We start from the raw sequence: 18,455 nt of genomic DNA, 5'->3' as shown, positions 1-18,455 counted from the left end.
CAGCATTACATTATCTAAGTCCACTAATGAGTATATACCCAAACTCAAGGTAGATGTGGTTCTCCGTGAAAATGTGTCGAATTGGTTCTCCGGGTCTCTGGTCTGGAAAAAAATGGACAAAGTTCTAACCGCTCTTATAAGGGAAACAGGAAGGTTTGGGTGGATAATACAAGACTGGTAGCCAGGGTTTTGGGTCTCATCTGCTACCATGGCAGCACCTATGCCAGTGGCAGATGCAGCAGCAGCAAGCTTTGCTGATGACATGAGCCTGACTTACAGGCCAGTCCAAAGTACAGTGAAAAAAGATTCTGATGAAGGCTTCTGGAGAGAAAACTCTTTTCCATGTGTTACAGCTCAGTCAAACAGACACTCAGATTAGGATAGGAAACTTACACTTTTTGAGGAGTGTAATTTACAAAAGCAATTTATAAAAATTACACAAAAGCAATTTACAAAGGCATGTTTGGCACTCAGGAATGGTTAAATAAATGGAGTACAAACCCACAGGCCTGATACTGAGACTGTGTGTCCTGTTATTTTTTCTATTCTTCACATTTCCTACATCTTTAATAGGGTACAGAGTTGGCAACTGTAAATTATATTTCCTAGGTGCCGCTTAATTCAACAATATTCATGTGACTAAGTTGTGGCCAACAACATAGAACAAAGACCACAGGGAAAATATCTGCCATATTTTTATTTTTTTCCCTTCTAGTACTGAGAATCAAATTCCTATATTTTTAAAGAAAATTGCTTATTAAATATCAAGAATGAATTTGTAAAGTGTAAATGCCTAGTGTTGTAAATTGTCTTATTTTGGCTCCCAGAAAGCCATGCTTCCAGATCTGAGGGTTCCTGAGGGCTTCAACTGATAAGAGTTGCCTTGCAGCCAATGGCCCAATGGCTGGCAGAAAGACAGAAAGACAGGGAAAGGGACTGGGAGAGAGTGGAGGAAAAAGAGAATCACCATGACCCGGAGTTAGAAGAACTGGATTCAGGAGCTGTAGGAAAGAGAGCATCCTACAATGTAGGTAGAAGGGAAGAGGACCCTATTGGAGGAGTGGGGGTTTTCGCAGAAGATAATACAGATTTAAAAGGTGTTTGACCAGGGATACCAGAGGGAAATGTATGCTGGCTGTTGGGAGGATAAGAATTGTCCAGCCATTGAGCTTAATCAAGACATATTAGAATTAGTTGGTGCGTATGCGAGCTCGGGCAAGTGAGAGCACGTGTGAGTTTCACTCGCAAATCCACAGATCTTGGGTGGGTACCATGACTGCACTACAGAAGCCAAAGCAGTTTAACTAATTCACGGCTACAATCTGGTATAATGAGGACCCAAGTGAGGTTCCCATGAACCTGGACATGGGGTGTACACAGCCCAGCCAGCCAATGCACAGTTTATTCAGAGATTCAACTTTTAAAGGTGAAACGGAATAAAAACGTGCAGTTTCTAGTTTTTGCCAGCTGCTGTTTCCCTAATAATAGCATATCTTGGTTCAAAGTGACCCAAACCTCCTGCAGACTGAGACATCTGTCAGCAGTCTATCTCTTAGCTGTGACTTCCAGCATCAGAGAAGAACCACAAGGGGGGAGGAAGATGAAGGGAGGAGAATGCCACTGTAGGTTATGTTATTCATGAAATAATAACCATGTGGACTGGTTAATTGGAGTTAAGAGCAGCTCAGACAAAACAACGGAAATTATATAGTGAGATTATTGGCTGGGAAATAGACATAATAGTCAGAGGATCAATATCTGTCCAGCTCTTGTGCTAATTAAGGCTTATTGTAAATATGAAGGTTGTGTGTGTCTTTTATCTTGAAAGTAAATGGTCAAAGGCAGGTTTGAAATCCCAAGTTGAGATAAAATAATTTTTACAACATACATATATACAACTCCACCCCCACACACAAAACTAATAAACGTAATTTTTTTAAAGTTCGTTAAAGCACTTGCCATCAAAAATTAGTATCTAAGTTTTATCAACAGAACATATGTGGTAGGAGTATGACCTCCCCACTCACTGTCCTCTAACTTCCATATATACACACTAATACATACACACACACATACAGAGTAAATTAGTGTAAATGTATATTTTTTTTCACATCATCACTTTTTGGCCCAGACCCACTTTTGTCTTTGGTTTACTTAGCTCCCTTTCTCACATCTACCTCTCCTCCTCTCACGTCTGTCATGCTTGCAAGTGTGTTTCTCCTCCTTTAATATTCATGTTTAAATCTATACTAAACTCTTTATAAGCTACAGTTCTGGTGACCAGACAGATAGTCCCCAGGGTAAAACAAACTTGCTATGCAATCATGAGGCCTGCAGTCCAAATCCCAGCATCCTGAAAACAGCAGTGACTACAGCTTCCAGGACTCAGACAACATCTTTTTAGACACAAATGATGAAAAACAGCCAGTAATTTGGAGGAACATACATGTAAAAACATATGGCAAAAAATGGAAATCTTTGTCCTTTTAAAATGTAGCTCACAGAAGAGCTAGGACCTGGGTCATGAATCTAAGGGAAGTAAGTAAAAATCACTGTTCCTTATGTACCATGTGACCTAACCAAATACTATTATCTCTACAAATATGTTTTTTTCTCAGTGTGTCTAATTTAAGTGGTGCTTGTAAATATTAAATGCAAAATCACTTAGCAAAGTGTCCTTGAATGTAGTCCATATGGAGTAATTTACCAATAATGATTAAATTTTGGAATAAATGTTAAAAACACAAGCAGTGTTTCATGTTCATTTTTAAGTGTCAGGCACAAGGCTTAGAATCTTATGACTTAAAGTTGAGATGAAGATATAAGAGGAATTACAAAAAGCCATTTTGTCAAGGACAAATGCTAAGTAAAAATACCTAGTATTACCAAAATATAATTACCATAAACAGAGTCTTAAGATTGTGAGAATAACTCGACTCATTACTTCACAGTTTTTATTATTACAAAGATATGGTTTCATTTTCATAAATGATAAAGGAAGAAACAACAGATTCAGAAAAAGAAAGCAAAAACGCCTATGTTGAATATTTCTAGGTTTCTTTGTGCTCCAACTTGAGAAGTAAAATGCAACATATAGAAAAAAAACTCCTTGTACACAATGGTAGAAAACATCACACTAAAGATAACAAGATGACTCTCCTTCCTGAACACTTCAAAAAATAGACGGCCCTGAAATATAGCAAAAAGCCCCAGTAAGTTCTTCCATTATCACAATCATATTTTCAGTAGAGCATCAAAGCAAAACCTAGGAAAGCCATTCAGGTGGCTTTCTCATTCTCAGCAATTTATTTTTATTTTATTCTAGACACACAGACAAACTACTTCTAAAGTCAAATAAATTTTGATAGACAACAAAATTTCACTCAAAAAAAAACCCAAATAAGAAAGAATTACTTTTTGATCTAATGACAAATCAAAATGTTGTAAGAAGATGAGCAATGGCAACACACCTTTAATCTCAGCACTCTGGAGAGAGGTAGGTAGGCAGACCACTTGACTTTGAAACCAAACTGATCTATGGGCTACTCAGAAAAATCTGGGGATTCAAAGAAAAACTCTGCCTCTACAAGAAAGGAAGAAAGAAGGAAAAACATAATTTTTACAGTTTGCTTTGTTTGTTGGTTGGTTGGTAAGGATCAGGCAGATGCTCAGTAGGTAAAGTGCCTCCTCCCCAAGCATGAGGACCTAGGTTCAGATCCTTATCCACATAAGATCTGTGCAGTGCTAAACATACCTCTCTAACTCCAACACTTTGACTCAAAAGAGACAGATTCTAGGAGTCATCCAGTCCAGCCAAAATGGCAAGCTCCATGTTCAGTGAGAAATTTCGACACAAGAACTAAGGAAAAAAGCAACTAGAAGACATCGAACAGACCTCTGGCCTCTAAGCAAACATAGAAAACTCAGACCTATGTTCTTTAGCATGCATTAACTCAATTAACCACTGTAGTGCTACGAAGTGGGTAATACTATAGTCATCATATACAGTTGAATGAAATGAAGTACCAGAAATCACTGACAAGTCCAGAATCGTGCAAACAGCAAACAGTAGCAGGCAGGACCTGGACTGAAGAAATCAAATGTTCAAATTAACTACAGTATTCACTTAGTTGACAATTTATACAAAGAGTTTATAAGGTTCCAGGCACAGTTCTTAGTACTAGAGATAAAATTATGAATAAAGCTAATATAATCTCTACCCTGTAGTTAGGAAGAGCCAAAAAATCGAATGGGAATAATTGACAAGTAAAAAGTGTATCATAATAAACACAAAAGAGTAAAGGAAAAATATTTAACTTAATACCAAATAAAAGAGTCAAACAACAGGAATAGAGAGACCTGCTTCTATTTTAGGAACCAGGAAAAATTCTCTCAATTAAAGAACAGTAATAGAAGAACAACTACCATCAATCAGAAGAGGTTTCCAGCACATCTGTCTGGGTTGGATCCTGAAGCCCAGTAGTGAGAGTCATGGGGAAGGCTAAGGTTAAGTTGGCAGCTGCTCTGACGGCAGGGAGAAGGAGGTTAGATTCAGTTCTGCATGCAATCCAGAGCCATTTGAGGATGTTGAGAACAAAAGGTTCAAACCAAGTTCTTTCTCAAAAGATTATTCTGATTTGTTATATGAGGAACAGCAAGCAAAATAAGGACACCTGCGAGGACAATAATCAAACAGTCTAAGGAGGATAACACTAGAACTTAACACTTGCATCTGAGCACAGTTTACAAGAAGATAAGGTACTTAAAGAACCTGCACTTCTCTCTCAATTATCACTCTTCTCATGCTCTCAAGCTCTGTTCAAAGAATATTAATTTCTAAAATATCTATTAATATCCACATTAATGTTCCAGTTGGCACTGTTGTTACTAAAAAAGAAGTAAAAAGTGTTTATGGTTGTTTGTGGTTCAATATCCTGTTTAACTTATCCTATGATTTATTTTGGTCTTCATTTATGATGGGTCTAACTAGACAACCCCTAACTGGTCGGCACCTCACTGTGTAGATCAGAGATCCTCCTGACTCTGTCCCCTAGAGCTGAGAATAACCAAGCGCTGTTTACACTATGATTGACAGTCCCTTATATTGTAATAAAACACTAAGAATCACACCAGCCTTCAGGAGCAGGTTCCTTAGGTCCCCCTTGACTTGTTTTCTTCTCGTGATATTCTCTCTAGCATACCAGGCCCTGGTCAGTACACAGCTACAAGAGTATGACACGGAAAAAAACATAGTACCTGTAGATTCACAGTCTTATTAAACATTTTTCACTGAAGAACTAATTTATTAGTCAGCTACCCAAAACTGGAAAATGATGTCTTCAAAGTATGAATGAAAAGCGTAGTTAACTCTCTTCTTCACTTGCTTGCCTTGTGGGACTAAACAACTGTTAGACACCTGGACTTCCATTCACAGCTGCTGCTGACCATTCATGAGGAACTGGACTACAAAATTTTAAAGTCTTTGCAGATTTCTATTCAGTGCTGTGAAAAGGAAAACATGAGAAGCTAAAGCCTATGCCAATGGGCTAGTGAATGAAAACTTTTTTAAGCTGAAAAACATCAGTTAAGAGACAAACTGAATCCTGGACTTCACGGTGGACTTCATCATTTTGCAAACATATGCAACAGTTCCATGAACACATTTGAGTGAACTCAGGCTAGAGATGACTCAGAGTTCAGGCCAAACTGAAGAAGAATTTTAAATCATAGACTAATAACCCAAATAAGACTTTGTGTTAAAGCTCTATGTTGGGACTCATTCATTTTGCAACTACTTTAGGTAACAGTACAACATAGTTCTTGTTGTTGAAAATAAAAGATCATCTGCACAGGCAAGGCTTCAAGAAAAGAATATGCACTTAGCCAGTGAAGCTACTTGAAATAAAAATATTTAGATTAAAATGTGTGATTCTCAGCCTATTGGCTAAGATCAAGTGTAAAATGTATGAGCGCAGACCTGGAGAGATGGCTCAGTAGCTAAGAGTACTAGCTGCTTTTTCTGGGCAAGTTCAATTCCCAGTACCTACAGGTCAGCTCACCACCATCCACAACTCTAGTTCTAGGGCATATGATACTATTTTCTGGCTTCTGCCAGCACCAGGCATGCACATGTACACAGACATATGTGCAGCCAAAATATTTATACACATAAACTTAAATTAATAGGCAAAAATAAAACAAACTAAAATATGTAACTATGCAGGCCAAGTACAAAATAAAGTAACAATGATTATCATATCAAAGTAACTATCCAGACTTACATTCTCATTCCAGCAAACAATGAGGAGATCCATTGCAAAGGATCTGTTCACAGTGCAGTGCATGTCTGACTTAATGTTGTATCCTAAATCTCTGTGGACTCTAAATCTTATTCTATCAAGTTAACTTGATTTTTGTGTTTCATTCATTCACTTCTGAATGTGAATGAAATTTCACATGTTTAGGAAATGCTAGAGAGATTGACTCAGAAAACATAAAAGCCCTGAGAGATTTCAAAGAAGAAAATAGTGGTGAGACAGTGAGATAGTGTATAGAAGCCCAGATGTCCACAGCCTCCCTGCTCACCTGTAAGTTCTCTTTTATCTCATTTTCTTTGTAACTCTGGGCAAGAACCACAATTCCACATTAAAGATGGTAGTGAAGGGCAATCTGAGTTGGGCTTCGATGATGTTTTTTTGCCATGTCACAAAGAACTGAATCATTCAAAAAAACTGGGGTACTTGGATATACCCTGGAAGAGAAGGCAGAAATCTTTAGTTTCAAACGTTGAAAAACTTTAGGAGGCTTCTGAACTCATATGGTGCCTACTCAAAATCAGGGGTCATTAAAGAACAAGCAATATTTCCACCACTGAGATCTCCTAGAAAATGCAAGTTCTATCATCTCTTTGCAAGTTCGAAATGAGCTTCTGAAAATCGAGTTTATGGTACTGAAAAGATTTCGCCAATACTAGTGATTGAAGTAAATTCTCTACTGTCCTTCTTACCATTGCTTAGATGGTTGAGAACCAAGAACACAGTAGGCAACTAGAACAATGAATGTCCTTTGACTTGCAGTAGTTCAACAGCTTGCTCTGGTTCAGGTAGAGATGGCATTACTCCTGTAGATGGGCAAACAAAGATATATGATTATATGAGATGCTAAGGTTAATGGAACAGAGAAATGTTAAAGATGAATTAAAGAAGGGGTGTTGTAGGAACTCCAATAACATACTCTGTAAAAATAAAGAATGCCTACACTCAGAGGCAAATTCCTATATTCTCCCATACCCTGGAGAATCTCACTCCCTCCCTTCCTCAGTTGTCCCTCTTCCAACTGCTCACCTCCCTCCCACTTGGCACAGATATCCACTGTGTCAAATAACATTTTCTTTTGTTCATCACCTGGAAACAGATTTTCGCCCGGCTAGAATAGAAACAATCTGCTTGAGGGTCTGAATAAGAATGGGTGTGTCATAGGAGTAGCTCAAATTTGAACACTAAATATTCACTAAGGGGAGAACCATTCTGTGTATTTATATTTACAGAGTGATTTGCATATGAAATTATAAGAAGTATTTTTATGTGCTTGATTTAGTCTCTTGTATAAATCAAAAATATATATAAAAGAAAAGCTTAGTCAAAGTCATACAACCAACAGAGAGAGACAAAATCCAAACCCATATTAAAGGCTTTTGTCTTTCCACTTCAAAAGCCATTGAAGACTGTATGTTTGACTTTATAGGAATATGTAGGCATTGGAATTTATTAGCAGTGATTGATTGTTAAAAACAGTGACCCACCCTATCCCTCATTTTGAATGTTAGTTTTCAGTTGGGGTTAAGGGAATGAACTTATATATTTAAGCACATTAACTTTGAAAAGTTGTATTTTTAAACTTGAGACAACACAGAAATTAATCTTCAAAGCGAATCCTACTCTTTAAAAACTGAACAAATATGCATTAGTTACCATACAACAGTGTAAAGTTACAAGATCATTTACACAAAGTGGTACACACTGACCTAAAAGACACAGAGAAGAAAACAGAGTAATTCAGGAAAAATGGCAAATAACTAGGCTAATCAGTAAGACGAGTGCACTCTAGTAGACTCAATTCCTGGATGGAGAGCTTCAGATAAACTTCCAAGTGTCCAGCACAAGTAGCCCTGGACAGCATTTCCCTGGGCAACGTCCTGTCAGTGTGAGATAGCCGACTAAAAAATGGAAATTCTGTTACACCTGACCCAAGAAAAACGGTAAAATCTTAGACAATCACTTGTGCTCTTTTGTAAACAATTAAGAACTTTGTACAGAGCAGGTTACTGTGTCTAAGGAGAGCCAGCCTGTGTGGGGGGGATTCCCCGCCAAGCCCAAGCCAGGGACAGCATGGAGCAGGTGCAGAGCCGGCCCCGCCCACTCAGAGCAAGAGGGTGGCCAGCGCAGGGACAGGCCTGCCTGTGAGGTCAGGGAGCAGGTGGCAGATAAGGTGGCAGGGTGCGCGCAGGGGGCAGCAGAGGCAGGAGGCACACTGGCAGAGGGCAGACAGCAGATGCCAGCTCTAGGCAGCCTACCTGTGGACCTTCTCCCTGCTTCCTGAGGTCTGTCACCTCCATGAGTACTGTCCCTGCCCTTCTTCTGAAAGAGCCTGTAGTCCTGGATCTGGGTGAGGGGACCTGGGTTTCCCAGAGGAGGCCCGCACTGGCACTCCCTCCCCGTGGAGGCCCCTCACATGGCCACAAGTGTGGCCTGCTGAGAGGTGAACTCTTTCTGGTTCCCCAGCCCCTTACAGGAGGATAATAAGAGGCAGTTGGTGCCATCCACTGACCAGTGACAGGCACTTTGTAGCAGCCTGAATTACTGGACCCGCAGCCCAACCAGTCCTACCTGTACTCCAGGAAACTTCACCACCACCAAGGAAAAAGAGAATTGGGGATGAAACAGAAAATAGAGATGCCTTCCTTGACCTGAAGAAACTGTACCCCTCCAAATTCCCCCCATTGCTATACAAAAGAGGGACTCTTGGATATAAAAGACCATTCATCCTCTAAACAGAAGCTACCATGCCTCTGAAAATATGTCAGTGATGGTGTCTGGGACCCAGCTTCAGGGCAAAGCTAAACAGCAGGAAAGCCTGAAGAGCCAGAATCAGATCAACCTCTCCTTCTGAGAAGAATAGCAGATTCACGAGACAGAGGGGGGGAAGGAGGGAGGGGGAGAGAGAGAGAGAGAGAAAGAAGATGACTTAGATGTTGTTCTCAGCCCACAGAGACAAAGCTTTGCAGGTGGCTGCCATGTGACAACTGCTGTTGGCTCCCAACACTCTGGCAGTCCATTGGAGAAAGACAGTGCTGAGCTTCGTCTCCTTGGTGGACGAAGGGTTGACAAGGATAATTTCTGCTACATCTTTGAGAAGGATCAGCATCTTAGTGGTAAGGACCTGCAAGACTTGAGAGACCGAGACAAGGACAAGTGTTTCAGGAGGGAGTTTAGAGATAGTAAGCGTGTCTTTGGTGAGCACAGAAGAAATGATTCGTACACTGAGAAAGAACCAGAATGGTTTTCAGCTGTCAGTATGAAACCATAGATTTGACTGGCTTTGATGATAAGATTGTAGAGGAGGATCACAAAGGACTAAAAGAACAATGGACTGCCTCTGTGAAAAAAGGCATAGTGGAGTGCAATGGAGGGGTGGCTGAAGAGGATTAAGTGGAAGTCATTCTGGCCCAGGAGCCCCCTGCTGACCTGGAAGTTCCAAGGGATGTAATCCTACCTGAGCAGTCTCCAGGAGAATTTGATTATAATAAATTTGTTAACCTTGATAAGGTGCCATGCATGGCTTCAATGATAGATGTTCTGTGAGAAGGAACAGTCTCTGCCAGCCACTTCAGTAGGTGGGTCTCTAACCCAAGCTGGTCAGAGAAAAAAATCCAGCAGCCTTGGACCAACACCCCTTGAAAAACTTGAGAGGCTGGTAGGTTTAGAGCAAGCTGTCTTCTCTCCTGGACAGAACTCAGGGACTTATTTTGCTCCCATGCCATCAGAAGACCATGCTAAAAATAAAATAGACATTTTAGAAATGCTACAGAAGTGCTGGAGGAATGGTTCAGTGGTTAAGAGAACTCTGACTGCTCCTCGAGAGGTCCTGAGTTCAATTCCCAGGAACCACATGGTGTCTCAAAACCATCGGTAATGGGATGCACTGCCTTCTTCTAGTGTCTGAAGAAAGCTACAGTGTACTCATAGACATAAAGTTAAATTTTTTAAAAAACAACATTAAAAAAGGAATGCTACAGAAAGCCAAAGTGGATTTTAAACCTCTTCTTTCTAGCCTTTCTACAAATGAAGAAAAACTTAAAAAGAGCTCACATTCAGGGATTTTACTTTCAGTGGAAGAGGTAGAAGCTGGGCTGAAAGGCTTGAAGGTGGAACAGAATATGAAGAATTCAACTCCCTTCATGGCAGAACATTTAGGAGACTCTGAATGCTGTGATTAGCAATCAACAGCTGAAGAAAGATGGTGATACGACTGCATTCAACAAACTAGCAAAGGCAAGTGAGACTTTGCCTACCCAGCCCAAAGTCAGTCACTTGTTAGCCCCTGCTGAGATTCCGGGCCAGTCTGTATCCCAAAACATCCTACACGTGTTTCAAACTCAAGCAGCCTCAACAGACTACCTTCATCCAAGGATATCGTCACCAATCAGGACCCAAGCAACTACTTGGATATCCATTCCAAGGCATGTGCAAGCCCATGAGTCCTGTCTCAGCCCAGATGAGTCAGCTAGAATGCAGAAAGTTGCTTTGGAGGGGCTGGCTCTACCACCTGACCTTCCTGTACAGACAGCACCCTCCTACCAGCCTGGTTTGAGCAAACCGCAAGTGGACAGAACCAGAGTTGGGCTCAGAAACAGGCAACAGTTAATGTGAGAGTCACCAGCACCCATGCACCGAGGAAATTCCTCTTCCCCTGCTCCTGCTGCCTCCATCATGAGCATGCTTTCTCCTTCCTTCACCCCTACATGTGATCTGCAATGTATATGAAAGCAGAGAGAAGAGCAAGGAGGAAATAGCTCTTGGAACAGTCGTTCCTGGTGATGGTAAAGAGGATACTCAGAAGGCCAACGACAAGAATCTCCTGTCATCCAATCCCATACCCAATACTGATCAAGACTCTTCTATGACAAATCTTAAACTTTCGACATTACAGCGGTCTTCATGCTCCACTCTGCTGTCCCAGACCAACCCTTACACCAAAAAACAAGATTACAGACCTAAAGCAACTGGGCAGAAAACAGCTACCCTGGCATCCCCAATCCCAGGAACACCTTTTCTCTGCCCTACCGACCAAGTTCTCCTTGACCCTCACGTTCCTTTTGTTCGACCTGTGCACCAGCTTTACCCAGATTAGTCCAAAGGTACATCTACAGCATCTTCCAAGATTCCTCCAAGGTGTGCTTCCTCCTGGGATACACTTCTTTACAGTTACTATCTGGCTCACTCCTGGGTCAACCCTTGTACCCTTTGGTCTCTGCTGCTAGTCACCCTCTCTTAAACCCTGGGACCTCTCTGCATTTGGCAGTGATGCAGTGTCGCCTGCCCTACGTCTTGCCAGCAAGAATGACACACGGCAACAGGATTCTTCTGCAAACAACCATTATTGTACAGCACTCTTGAGCAGGGGACTGCCGAGGAAGAAATGTGCACTGCTTAAATATGCCCAGGAGACACGTGCCGCTTCCTGATTGGCGCGCCCTCCAGTATCTCATTAGCATACCCCAAGAGCGGGCTGTGACATTCATGGTATATGAGCACAACAGCTCTGTTTCCTGAAACATCAGCAGAAAGCCAGCGCCATCTATTGGAGAGGCACAAATGGCTTCCAACATTTCTTTCTTTTATCTTAAATAAAACATGGCCGATCAACCATCAGGCTGTTGTTGGACCTTTAGCGTTCAAGACAATGATCAGCAATAATTTTGGGTAAAGCACCCTCCTGCGTACAATGGGAACGAGCCCTGCAGGGTGCAAAGCCTGCCTATGTGTAGGACACCCATTCCTGGTGCAATGTCTCAAAGTCTCAGGGTGCAAGGGCTATCCAGACACAGACCCATCACTTCTCCTTAAGCATACTAAGCCAAACAGAGGGAGAGGTGCCCATTTCGAGTGCAGCAAGAGCTTGTGCTATGACCACTTTGTCACCTTGTTGTTGAGTACGGAGTTTGCACACCATCTAGAGCAGAAACACAGTCCGTCCGCACAAAAGCATGCCAAAAACTAGCTAATAAGGCAAAAGTTCTATTTTCCACTAACCCTGCTATCTCGGTGTCTTAGGGCAAGTAAGGTACATCAAAGGTTTTATTGGTGCCAAACAAAAAGTAAATAGTTTTGCATAATGGCGAATGTGCATTGGTTTTGGAAACACCAACAGAATCTCCCAACTCGGTTCTGCTTGAATCGTCATGCAGGACAGGCTCATCAAAAGCATGTAGAACAGCATTTTGTTCTGGTAGCACTCGATGTGTTAGACGTTCTGGGATCCAAATTGGGCTTTCTTATTCCTGTGGAAACACACAAATAGCTCCCCTGGATCGTATTAAAATAGGATCCAGGCCTTTGCAATCTCCAGTGAGGACATCTTACCATTTTACTAACTCTTTAGGTGGAACAGGCCATTGTCCATGGCGCTCGGCAGCTGAATGGCCATGAGCATCCAAATTTTAAAAATTTAAGGTAAGAAGTAGAGTAGAAATGGCTATTTTGGGTGTAGGGGGCACCTCTTCATTTCCCCCTTTTTGTTTGTTTAAATATACCTTCAGGGTGCAATGAGCTCTTTCAATGATGCCTTGACCCTGAGGATTATAAGGCAAACCTGTCAGGAGTGAAATGCCCATGTGATGGCAAAATTGCTTGAATTTTGCTGAAGTATAGGCAGGACCATTATCTGTTTTTAACACTTTAGGTATGCCCCATGCACTCCATGCTTCAAGACAATGAGTAATAACATGAGAAGCCTTTTCTCCCTATAAAGGAGAAGCAAAAATGACTCCTGAACTGGTATAAATGGACACATATACATATTTTAATTTTCCGAAGGAGGGAACATGGGTGACATCCATTTGCTAAACTTGGAGAGGCTGAATGCCTCGTGGGTATACCCCTACATGTTGGGTGGTGGCAAAGACACTGCAGTTTCCACAGTGGAGAACTATGTCTCTGTTGTCTTTTCTGGTGATGGAGAAACGCCTACTTAAAGTTTCAGCTGTCACATGAAACAGAGAATGGAACTGGGTAGCGGCCTCCACAGGGGTCAGGACTGCAAATGCAGTAGCTCGGGTGGCAAGATCTGCTAAATTATTACCTTGTGACATTGGACCAGGTAGGCCTGAGTGGGCACGAATGTGCGTGGTGTAGCAAGGAGAACGTCTGGATAACAGCTTCTGCTGAATTTGCATAAATATGGAAGCAACTGAGCTCCCAGTTTTAATTAGACCAGCTACCTCCAGGGAATTAATTGCATTAACTACATAAGAGGAGTCTGAGACTATATTAACCGGACCAGGGAAAGCATTTAAAACTTCTAGAACAACTTGACATTCATCCAACTGAGGGGAATTTTGGCCAAACTGTTTGGTTACTACTTTGCCTTTATGCACATATGTGCCTATCCCTGTTTTAGAGCCATCAGTATATACTATGTCACCTTTTGTAAGAGGAACTGCACTTGTCACACGGGGAAACACGAGAGGCTGATAGCGTGCAAAGGTCAAAATTGGATTTTTAGGGTAATGATTGTCAAATGTCCCAGAAAAGGCACATATAAGTATGGCCCAATCATCATCAACAACAGCCAAATTCTGTATTTTTTCTGCAGTATATGGAATAATTATTTTTTCTGGATAGGTACCAAAATGAGTAACAGTAGCCTTTAATCCACTCAAGGCAAGTTTTGCTATGGCCGAGAGATACCATTAAATAGTTTTGGCCGGGGAAGCCTGTGGATGAGTCCACAGCAAAGGACCTTTCTGCCATAACACTGCAGTAGGCAACTTCTCAGTCTGTAAGAGACAGCTCAAAAGGTTTACCAGGGTGTATTATGACTATCTGAGCTTCAGCCAAGGATTTCTCTACCTTCTGTAAGGCTGCCACAGCCCTGGTGGTCAGAGATCATGGGGATGTTAACTGTTGATCTCTTTCAAGAATATCCAACAAGGGTTTTAGTTTAGCAGTAGAAATCTTTAGGAACAGCCTAAGCCAATTAATGTCCCCTAGGAGCTTTTGGAAATCATTTAATGTCTGTAAATGATCTCTTCTGATTTTTATTTTTTGAGGTACATCAAATTCTGGGTGAACGACGGCTCCTAAGAACCTTCCCATCTGTGATCGCTGAACTTTCTCTGAAGCTATTGTTAACTCAATGTGCTGTAAGGACTTAACTAAATCATCAAAGGCTACTTCTAAGTCTTGAACATTAGGGCCACATAAAAGAATGTCATCCATATAATGAAAAATGGTCAATGACAAGTATTGCCTTCTAATAGGGGTTAAAGCTTGTTGTACATACAGCTGGCACATAGTAGGACTGTTTGCCATTCCTTGTGGGAGAACTTTCCATTGGTATCTTTTATCAGGTTCTACATGGTTTATGACAGGAAGAGTAAAGGCAAACTTCTCTTTATCTTTGGGATGTAATGGGACAGAGAAAAAACAGTCTTTCAAATCTATAATAATTATCTCCCACAGCTTGGGTAAAGCTGACAGAAGTGGGAGACCTCGTTGGACAAACATAAACTGTTGCATTTGTGCATTAATAGGTTTGAGATTATGTAAGAGTCTCCATTTGCCTGATTTCTTTCTTATAACAAAAATTGGAGTATTTCAAGGGGAGCTAGAAGGCTCCAAATGTCCTAACTGTAATTGCTCTCTTACCAAGTGATGGAGAGCCTCTAAGTTTTCAGAGGAAAGAGGCCACTGAGGAACCTACACAGCATCCTCTGTTAGCCATGGTATGGGCATAGTCCCCTCAATGGCCCCTAAGAAAAACCCAAAGCACTTCGATCAAATTTTATGGTGGGCTGTATGGGGTCTGTAGGACCTTGATGATGTTTGCTGATGCCTCTTCCGGGGATATACTCCATATCAGTCATCATCCCTTGAGCAGGCAGGGAATAATTATTCATAAGTTTAAGGACTAGTTCTGTTAAAATGTCTCTTCCCCATAGATTAACCGGTAGTGGAAGGACATATTTTGTAAAAGTCCCTTTCTGTCCCTCAGGAGCTTTCCATTTTAATGATTTCGAGCTGTTAGCAGGACTGGCTTCATAGCCGAGGCCTTGTAATGAATGGTAAGATTGAATAACCGGACACTTAGCAGTCCAACACTTAGTAGATATGACACCTTTAATCCCCGCAAAACAAGTTTGGCTACGGCCAAGGGACACCATTCAATAGTTTTGGCCGGGGAAGCCTGTGGATGAATCCACAGCAAAGGACCTTTCTGCCATAACACTGCAGTAGGCAACTTCTCAGTCTGTAAGATACATAACTTAAAAGATTGAATAACTGGCCACTTAGCAGGCCACCACTTAGTAGATATGATGCTTTTGTCTACCCCTGTGTCCAAAATTTCTTCAAAAAGTTTCCCTTCAATCTCTAAATTCAAGGTTGGTCATTTATTAAAGTCCACCAAGAGATAGGCTGAGTCAGTTCTTGAAGAACCGAAGCCTTTGCTCTCCCTTCTCAACCTGCTTGAGGCAAATTGGGTGTGACAACTGGGGAAGATAAGCAATTGTGCAATCTGATACCCTGGGGAAATGGTAAACAAACCCCACTGGGAGGAGCACATAATTTTTAGTTGGCCTTCATAATCTTGATCAATCACCCCAGGGTGTACTACTAATCCTTTAACGGTGGCAGATGTGCACCCCACAAGCAGCCCTATTGTATTAGTGGGTAATGGTCCATGAAAATCAGACGGGATAGGCTGAACTCCCATTTGTGGAGTTAGGACAATTCTGGTGGTGGCGCCGAGGACCAATACTGTGGAACCCGGAGTGGCTCTCTGTGGGGGTTCTCCTGAGCCCAGAGTACTGGGGAGCTGGTTACCCCATATATTTGAGGGCCCCAAGGATGGGGGCCCCGCTGTACATTTTTTGACACTTCTAGGGGCCTCCCAGTGAAATCTTTTACTGATCTACATTCATTAGCCCAATGCTTCCCTTTCTTACACTTAGGACACAGGCCAGGAATACTCTTAGGGTTGAAGCCAGAGCTCTGACTTTTACACTCTCTCTTCATATGACCAGGCTTCCCACATTGAAAACAAGTGACACTCCTCCTAGGAGGACCAGGCCCCCGCTGCCCCTGTAGTATGGCAGCAGCTAAGCCTGCATTAGTTAAGGGTCCTCCGATCTCTCTACAGGCTTTAATCCAGGCTTGTAATCCTTTAGCCTTCCAGGGGACAATGGCATTATGACATTCCTTAGTGCATTGTTCAAAGACCAGTTGCTCTATCAAGGGCATAGCCTGTTCTTGGTCTCTGAACATTTTGCCCGCTGCTTCCATCATGCGGGCCACAAAATCTGAGAAGGGTTCACTTGGACTCTGAATAACTTTTGTTAGATTTCCTGACACTTCTCCCTTATTTGTGAGCACTTTCAATGCCTTCACGGCACAAAGCACTATCTGGCCATAGACTTCCTCGGGGTAGGCTGTTTGGTTGACTGCCCACTGTCCCTGTCCTGTCAACATTTCAAAATTCCAAGCTGGCTATCGGGCGACGGCATTGGCACCAGCCTGGGTCTGACAAGAGTCATGCCAAAAGGCTTTCCACTCAATGTATTGTCTCATACTTAGGAGACAAGCTTTAGTAACAAACTGCCAATCAGTAGGGGTCATTGCTATTGTAGTTAACCTCTCTATCTTGGACATGGTATAATTAGCGGTGACTTTATAAGCTCGGACTGACTCTGCCAACTCTTTAACTTTCTTATGATCGAGGGTGTGATAACTACAGACAGCATTATCCTCCTTGAACTCGGAAAACATTTGCCTGAGGGCATGGCATGTCTCTGGTGAACAAAAGGTGAACTCGCACTTTCTCTCTGAATAAGGTGGAGAAGCAGAGGCCACCATGGCAGCTGCTTTAAGATTTTCAGTTTCGCTGCAGGAGTCCTCCATCCTGGATGATATCGCTCTGCCTCATATTTTGCTGCCTCCTCCTCTAAATCTTTCTCTTTAGACTCAAACAATTTATCCTCTAACTCATCTGCCAGCTCTAAAACTTTTAGCTCTTTTAGTGGATACAGAGTATCCTCTCCAAGGAACATGTATTCGTTTCCGGGGCTGAATTGTTTCCTCTCCCGGCAATCCTTCTGGGGGGGGGGTCTTTCATCGGTCTTTCCTCCTTTCGGTTTTCTTTCACTTTCATTTTGTATTCCGCTCCATTTCTGACATGCTCTAGACATGCCTCTCGGAGCCTACTTGTTTTAATTTTTGTTTCTTGTGCGCTCCCAATTTCACTCTGACATGCCCTCTTGGTGCTGCGTGATAACTTTCTGTCCTGCCTTAATCATGGCCTCACATTTCCGATCCCGCAAACATAATCTAACTAACTTCCAAAGCGATATTGTCACAACAGTCACCACAAATGCAAGCAATAACCCCTCTACTGCCAGAGAGAATCCAAAAAGGGACATGCCTCTTGGAGCTTACCTATTTAATTTACCTTTTCGCAGTTTTGATTCCACTTCAATGGACTGAAGGTTCCCCTTGGGACTAGCAATGTAAAGGCTTCCTGGGATTTTCAGCACCACTTGTCACGCACCCTACATCTCACCAGCAAGAACGACGCTTGGCAACAGGATTCTTCAGCCAACAACCTTTATTGTACAGTACTCTTGAGCAGGGGACTGCTGAGAAAGAAAAGTGCACTGCTTAAATATACCCAGAAGACTCGTGCTGCTTCCTGATTGGTGCACCCTCCAGTATCTCATTTGCATACCCCAAGAGCAGTCTGTGACATGCATAGTATATGTGCACAACAGCTCTGTTTGCTGAAACATCGGCAGAAAGCCAGCGCCATCTATTGGTGAGGCACAAACGGCTTCCAACAATGCAGGAGCAGCTACAGTACTTAGTTCTGCATCCTCCAGGAACTAGTTCCCAGGCAGCAGCTATCAACATTCAGACTTCTCAGAATGTACCTAGCTGATCAGGCCTTCCCCATATGCACTTCCAGCTGGACCATCACACCAACCAAAGAAGCAGCATCCCTGTGGGCCTTGCCAAATGGTTTGGATCTACATTATGACTGAAGGCTGTTAAATAAATGTAGGCCTTGGAACATTTGTTGTTATCATGCCATAGCCAATGGATAAACTAACTTGTTGAATCTCATGTTATTTGACTTCTTTTATACTTCCAATGAACAAATGAAGCAGTGTAATGGGAATAGTT

General features: G+C 42.1%; 1 pseudogene across 1 annotated transcript; it reads left to right on the top strand.

Annotated features, from left to right (window-relative positions):
- The first annotated feature begins 208 nt into the window (after positions 1-208).
- On the top strand, positions 209-18,309 carry LOC308416153 (eukaryotic translation initiation factor 4E transporter-like; annotated as a pseudogene). Its single transcript has 5 exons — positions 209-290; positions 6,465-6,538; positions 8,897-10,086; positions 10,295-11,588; positions 18,118-18,309. The product of its transcript is annotated as a eukaryotic translation initiation factor 4E transporter-like (transcript).
- Positions 18,310-18,455: the final 146 nt, after the last annotated feature.

Source organism: Micromys minutus (assembly GCF_963924665.1).
Source record: "Micromys minutus genome assembly, contig: SCAFFOLD_202, whole genome shotgun sequence".
Classification (NCBI taxonomy): Eukaryota; Metazoa; Chordata; class Mammalia; order Rodentia; family Muridae; genus Micromys; species Micromys minutus.
This window is presented reverse-complemented; position numbering and strand designations above follow the sequence as displayed.